This window comes from Astyanax mexicanus, chromosome 3 (assembly GCF_023375975.1).
Source record: "Astyanax mexicanus isolate ESR-SI-001 chromosome 3, AstMex3_surface, whole genome shotgun sequence".
In the NCBI taxonomy this organism is placed as follows: domain Eukaryota; kingdom Metazoa; phylum Chordata; class Actinopteri; order Characiformes; family Acestrorhamphidae; genus Astyanax; species Astyanax mexicanus.
The window spans coordinates 8,594,296-8,601,821 of record NC_064410.1 but is presented as its reverse complement, the minus strand read 5'-3'; the positions used below and the strand labels follow the sequence as shown (position 1 = coordinate 8,601,821).

The 7,526-nt window shown below is 38.3% G+C and overlaps 3 non-coding genes across 3 annotated transcripts; 2 read left to right on the top strand and 1 right to left on the bottom strand.

Annotated features, from left to right (window-relative positions):
• Nucleotides 1-2,176: 2,176 nt before the first annotated feature.
• Nucleotides 2,177-2,329, top strand: LOC125799546 (U12 minor spliceosomal RNA). Its single transcript, XR_007438528.1, has one exon. It is a non-coding gene; the product is annotated as a U12 minor spliceosomal RNA (small nuclear RNA).
• Nucleotides 2,330-5,540: 3,211 nt separating this feature from the next.
• LOC125799526 (U12 minor spliceosomal RNA) lies at nt 5,541-5,693 on the bottom strand. The gene has a single exon (XR_007438508.1). It is a non-coding gene; the product is annotated as a U12 minor spliceosomal RNA (small nuclear RNA).
• A 973-nt stretch (nt 5,694-6,666) lies between these two features.
• On the top strand, nt 6,667-6,819 carry LOC125799552 (U12 minor spliceosomal RNA). Its single transcript, XR_007438534.1, has one exon. It is a non-coding gene; the product is annotated as a U12 minor spliceosomal RNA (small nuclear RNA).
• Nucleotides 6,820-7,526: the final 707 nt, after the last annotated feature.

Below are 7,526 nucleotides of genomic sequence, written 5' to 3'. Positions count from 1 at the left end.
CCGAAGGCCGAGTGCCAAAGATCAGCACAGCAGTGCCAATATTATAGGTTCTACCACAAACCTCTAGTGTATTATTGCGATTATACCACAGTTCCATTATCACTGTTTATCAAAAGATTTTGAGTTAAACAGGACTAGCAAATGTGATCGGTTTGGTCACATTTTTTTAACACTCCGCGTGTTAAAATAGTTCCATAGCTGCTCTGCTTTAGCTGCAGTGTACGCTCTGTATTATCTGCCATTTCAGTCAAAATAATGGAAATCTGAGCGTACAGCATTTCTGCACTGTGCCTATGGGCTAGGGGTGTCACGATCTCGATATTTTATCGAAATCGAATCGAAATGAGGTCACGATCTCGAGTATCGAAGTCAAAAAGAGGATCGACGATCCCTCCCGCGCGCGCTACGCAAATAGCGCAGCGCGCTACGCAAATGGCGCGGCACCAACACAGCGCATCCTATTCATTTAAATAGAGATAGCCACTGCATGAGCGCAGTCGGCGGGAGTGTGATCACTGTTTTTATCTGTCCAACGGGGAGGGGGGGCGGGGGTTGGGCGCGCAGGTTTTGTATCTGTATCTAACGGAGGGGTGGGTGCGCGCAGGTGAGAGCGTGTGAACTCGCTGAAATGCGTGTGTCAGTGTGACTTGAGAACACTGACTATAGATCACAGTGAGGTGGATTAAAAATCTTAAACTTATAATTGACTACACCTGTTGCTTTCCATTGAATTAAAAAAACATCTTTCTCTCAGATAAAGTAAACACAAGCGTGTTTCTGACTAAAATAAAAGCTTTTCAGGAGAGATATAAGTTATGTGTAAATATTTATAAGACAATACCCACATCACTTATCTAACCAGCCTGTACTGATTTCTGCCCCCCAATAATGCTTTCAATAACCTCTTGTAACCCCTGGGAGCCAGGGGTTACACTCTAATAGCCTTTAATAGTCTTCAGTAGCCTTTAAAAGACTTACCTGGCGGCCGTGGTGTGTCCACTAAACTCCGTAGTTATAAACATCCTGAGGTTAGCAGCGCGCTAACTGACCTGTTTATAATGTAATCCGAGCAGTGACTCCGTGTCGGCTGTTCTAACCTGCTGCTGTTAGCTGCTTGGGCTGAAAGATGAACTGTAGTGAGCTGTATTATCCGGTTAGTGGGGTTAAAACCTTTATTTGTTTACAGAAACAGTAAAAACGGACTGGCTGAGCTCTGTAGCCCGTGGCTGGGCTGTACTGAAGTAGTGACTGAGTGAAGAGAGCGGGGCTTGTGCTGCTGCTGCTAGTGGTTGGATGAAGAACTGCAGCTTCATGTAACGAGCAGTTTCACCAGCCATCCACACACAGCTCTGATAAACTGCTTGTTTTAATAGTGCACACTGTTGCTACCAAAAAAAGTCACTAGATGGCATTACCATATATATCTTAATAAATAATATTTATAATAATAATAATAATAATAATAATAAATATATTATTTAAATTTTATGAGGCATAAAATAATAACAAGAAAAAAAAACAAGAAAATCGAGAATCGAATCGAATCGTGACCCTCAAATCGAAAATGAAATCGAATCGAGGATTTAGAGAATCGTGACACCCCTACTATGGGCACAGTGGTGTTTAATCATATCGCATTAGGTTGGTAAGCGCTGCATCGTCGCTGGGTTACCTGTATGTGGCGGAGTAATACATGGAGAGCTTTGGTTACAGTGCATTATGGCTTATATTGTCACTCATAAAACCCCTCTCAGCCAATCAGATTGCAGGATCGGAACTAACTGTGTTATAATTTTTAAAAAATCATAATAAATCCATAATATTCAAGGTAAAATACACATTTTAGTTGTGTCCCTGGGTTTCACCCATAGCCATCATTTAGCTATTTTTCATGTATTTTGCTAATTCTATGCTAAACACTTATTCCTGTTACTTTAATTCCTGTTACTCTGTGCACATGGAAACCCCAGACTACATAAAAAACTGTGTCAAATTTTATCAAATGTAGAAAACGTTCTTAAACTAGCAGAATAAATATGCAAATGAGGAGCTCACCTGCAGCCTATGAGGAGGAGGGGATATCCCGCAATACCCTGCGGTGAATCCGAGCTCACCTCACCGTCCACGAGCAGCCCGCCGCGGTGCGTCAGTTCGGCGGAGAGGAAATTAGCTCCCCATGCCTTAAACTGATGAGTAAGGAAAATAACGATGCGGGGTGACGCCCGCGTCCTCGCTGATACTCGCGAGCTGATTTTTTGAACGGGTACAGGTCTGACCTGAGGGTGTCCAGCCTACTCTGCGGGACGCCCCGGGAACCAGGATCTGCCCCGCCCCTTAAACCCGGTCTAAAAACAAAAAAATATATTTTAGGGTGATTACGTGATAAATGTTTTATAAGACCGCGCGATTTAGAAAAGACTTTCAACAGATTAAAGTCTGACACTCCCCCAGTGGCGTGCAATTAAATTAGTGGGTACCCCTTCTGCAACACCCTCCTTCACTTAGTTATATGAGCTTATTGTACATTTACAGCCCAAAAACACAGCTCCACTACAACTACAAAATTAATACTTAATTTTCCTACAAGTAAAGCCAGCCAACTAATATCACTCATTTGTATGCCTAGACGCCAGGTCAGCCAAAACATTAAGTACACACAAAAACTCACCAGTTAGACGGCCTATTATTGTAAATTAGTTTCACACTGAAGGGCAGCCTTTAAAAAGGCTTTTTAATATGATATGACACAATATTTGTCTCTTTTACCGTTGCAATTCCATTATAGTTTACTTACGCTTACTACTGAACTAATCCAGCATGTGCCCCGTTTTACACTAAGCAATGCGTAATAGCACCTTTAGCAGAGCAGCGAGAAGGAGTTAGACAGCTATGACCCCGCACCCGCAGTGAAAATCATGAATCTGATTGGTTAGATTATCATTGACTTTGCCAATAAACTCATTACTACACCCTTCTCAAAATCCGGAGAAGGGTCCACGCAGACACAAGGGGGCAGAAGTCATTTAAAAAGCTTTGATTGGTTAGAACTGCTGTCAGTCAGATAAGAGTCTTTTAGCAACTGAAAAACGCAGACTAATGCTTTGAATTACTTGCTGTTTTTTATTTTAGTTAAATTATAAAATATACGCTTATAGTTTACAATAACTATATATAATATATTTCCTGATTAAATCTTACATAATGATTTACATGCACCTATTATCACCCCTTCTCTTACCGCACACCACTGCTAAAGACTAGTTACAGGCTAAGATTTAGCGAAGACTGGGAATCTCTATTTGCAACTAGATTCTTTCAGAGTTTATTTCCATTCATGCTTTTGGTGGAGTTTATATACAATATATATTACATATTAAGTTACAAATAATGTGTATATCAATACTGTGATTTTATTTAATTTTTTTAGTTCATGATATTTTTTAGTATCATATAATATTTAATATACATTTTATGTCCAGCTCTGCCTATATGCTTCATTACCCCCTTTTTTTGCTACAACCTTGTATAGCAAAGAATCAGTTTCATTGCTATACATTTGCCTCAGTCAAATTAATGCAATAAAGAACATCATTCTTGCAAAATGCGTATTTATTAATCCTGTTTGTATCAAAAATAACACTGCACAATAAGACAAAATAGTGCAACATAAAAATAAATAAATAAATAAAATGATTTTTAAGTGCTACCTGTGTTTAAAATACTGTACATATTAAAGTAAGAACCATATCAGGTATATTAACTGCACTAAGTGTTCTTTTTTAAATCGTTGTAAAATATTCTTGCCTTGCGGATTCCCATAGCTTTCCTAGCCTCAAGACCTGCGATAATATTAAACAGGGTTAATTTTATCTGAACACCAGGACAAAAACTTGTGATTTTATCCAGACACTGGAAATTTGTCTGTGACAGTGAAATTAGGTTTAAGATCGGCATAAGCTGTGTATGAGGTCTAAACAATTTTATTAAATCAATTATCACAATTATTTGTTTAGTAGATGTGATAAAAGCTATATTTGTTTTGGAATTCTAAGTAAAAGGATTGTGAATTTTGTAGCAGAACGATCCGAAGTTCATATAAAAAATATTTAAGTTAAAAAAAGTAAAATGCTAACCACAAGCTAGTGTGTTAGCGATAAGCTAATGTGTTAGTCACAAAAAGTAATAACATAGCCCTGATTTTAAGATCAAAATAAACTAGTATTAATTTAGCCTTAACATAATGTGCTTACCAAGTGGTAATATCTTCACCTAGATAACAGTGCTTATAAAAAACACACATTAAAATGTGTAATTCAGCGGTTATTCATCTTCCTAATAGAAGGTTAATATAAACAACAATGTAGCCTTCTGTTCACAAGCTATAGCATGGGGCATTATGGGCTATATGATGTTTTTTCATGGGGTCCAGGTGAGCTCCCTATTTGGATATTATTAGCTACTTTTGTTTTGTACCTCCAGCACTAAATCTACAGAATCTCTAAATTTGTTTTAGTAAAGCCTCTGAGAAACACTGTCTTCACCTCCATCATTACATGCTCTGTTCTGTTTAATAAATAAAACAAGCAGTAATTTCCAGTGGTTGTAATGCTAAAACTGATTGTAATTTTAGATTCTGTTAACTGATTTCATACTTTTCTGATGATATGTCCATGACAAATAAAATTTTTAGAACTCATGCACAGCTTATGCCAATCTTACACCTAATGATTTTCAAGCGTTTTTCAATGTCGCAGACAATTTCAAGAGTCGGAAGATGATCACAAGTTTTTGTCCAGGTGTTCAGATAAAATCAACCGTGTTTAATATTATAGCACTTCTTGAGACTTGGCTTATGCAATCAGTGAGGTGAACAATGGCGACAACTAATAGGAGAGCTATGGGAAGCTGCAAGGCAAGAATATCATACATGATTGTTTACAATCAATAAAAAAAACACATTTTGATGTTAACATACCTGCATTGGTTCTTATTTAATATGTACAGTATTTCAAACACAGGAAGCACTTTAAAGTCACTATCGTTTTATTTTGCACACTTTTGTCTATCTAAAACTAAGGCAAATGTATAGCAGTGAAACTGTAATTCTTTGCTGTACAAGGTTGATAAGGTCGTAGATAAAAAGGCGGTAAAAGAAGCTTATAGGCAGAGTTGAACACGAAACGTATTCTATTAAAAAATATCAAGAACTAACAATGTGGCAGAAAAATAAACTGTTAATGGGGACAAAAGTTGTCAGTCTCTGATAAATCAGTATTGAAATACACATTATTTGTAAGTTAATATGTAACATGTATTGTATATAAACTCCAAAACCAGAAGCATGATGGAAAATAATCTCAGAAAGACTCTAGTTACACACCCAATCGTTGCAAAATCTGAGCCTGTGACAAATGTTTAGAGATGAGATAGAGTGTCTGGGGTTTGTTAAAAATCTTTTCAAAGTCGCACAGTTTTATAAGACATTTATCGTATAACCGCACTATCATATATTTTTTCTGTTATAGACACTGTCTTGAGGCGGGGCATATCCTGGTTCCCGGGGCGACCTGCAGAATAGGCTGGACACCCTCAGGTCAGACCTGTACCCGTTCAAAAATTCAGCTCGCGAGCATCTGCGAGGACGCGGGCGTCATCCCGCATCGTTATTTTCCTTACTCATCAGTTTAAGGCATGAGGAGTTGATTCCCGCTCCGCCGGACTGACGCACCGCGGCGGGCTGCTCGGGGACGGTGAGCTCGCGATTACCGCAGGGCATTGTGGGATATCCCCTCCTCTTCAGGGCAGGGGCTCCAGGTGAGCTCCTCATTTGCATATGCAGATTTTCAGAGGGGGGATGGGAGCTACCCCTGAGTCTCATTCATATTAAAACTAGTAATTAAAATTAGTAGTCATTCACACCAGAACGTTTTCTACATTTGATACAGTTTGGCACAGGAATTATCAGGAATTAGTGTTTAGTATAGAATTAGCAAAACACATGAAAAATAGCTAAATGGTGGATATAAGTGAAACCCAGGGACACAACTAAAATGTGTATTTTAACTTAAATATAATGGATTTATTGTGAAAAAAATATTTTAAAGGGTAGATGGGAGTCTGAGTCACACCACAATGCAAAAAAAAAATCCCAAGGATTTTATTAATTATATTTCATGGTAAGGTTTATAGTTAAAGAGTGGGGACATGTTACAAATGCTATTTTTCAGTGTTGTTAGTAGTTTTTATTATTATTGCTTTGATTACATATCTTACTTTTGCAATTAGGTCCCGCTGTACAATGTACAAGACACTATGCGTAATAATAAAATTTATTTTAAAGTTATTTTGTGTGCACATTTATACATGTAATTTCATGTGGACAGTCAGTGAATGGCCTTTATGACAAACAAACGTATAAATAAAATTGTTCATTTACTCTGAGCTGGTATGTTTAAAATGCAGAGCAAAGCTGTGGGATTTGTTCTGTAAGAGACTCAGGTCCAGCTCACCTCCCCCTCTGAAAATCTGCGTATGCAAATGAGGAACTCACCTGGATACCCTGAAGAGGAGGGGATATCCCACAATGCCCTGCGCTGATCCCAAACTCACCGTCCCCGAGCAGCCCGCCGCGGCGCGTCAGTCCGGCGGAGCGGGAATCAGCTCCTCATGCCTTAAACTGATGAGTAAGGAAAATAACGATGCGGGGTGACGCCTGCGTCCTCGCTGGTACTCGCGAGTTGAATTTTTGAACGGGTACAGGTCAGATCTGAGGGTGTCCAGCCTACTCTGCAGGACGCCCCGGGAACCAGGATCTTCCCCGCCCCGAGACAGTGTCTAATAACAGAGAAAATATATAGTAGTGCGGTTATACAACAAATGTCTTATAAAACTGTACGACTTTGAAAAGATTTTTAACAAATCCCAGACACTCTATCTCATCTCTAAACATTAATCACAGGCTCAGATTTTGCAACGACTGAGTGTGCAACTAGAGTCTTTCTGAGATTATTTTCCATCATGCTTCTGGTTTTGGAGTTTATATACAATACATGTTACATATTAACTTACAAATAATGTGTATTTCAATACTGATTTATCAGAGACTGACAACTTTTGTCCCCATTAACAGTTTATTTTTCTGCCACATTGTTAGTTCTTGATATATTTTAATAGAATACGTTTCGTGTTCAACTCTGCCTATAAGCTTCTTTTACCGCCTTTTTATCTACGACCTTATCAACCTTGTACAGCAAAGAATTACAGTTTCACTGCTATACATTTGCCTTAGTTTTAGATAGACAAAAGTGCTTCCTGTGTTTAAACTACTGTACATATTAAATAAGAACCAATGCAGGTATGTTAACATCAAAATGTGTTTTTTTTTATTGATTGTAAACAATCATGTATGATATTCTTGCCTTGCAGCTTCCCGTAGCTCTCCTATTAGTTGTCGCCATTGTTCACGTCCCTGATTGCTAAGCCAAGTCTCAAGAAGTGCTATAATATTAAACATAGTTGATTTTATC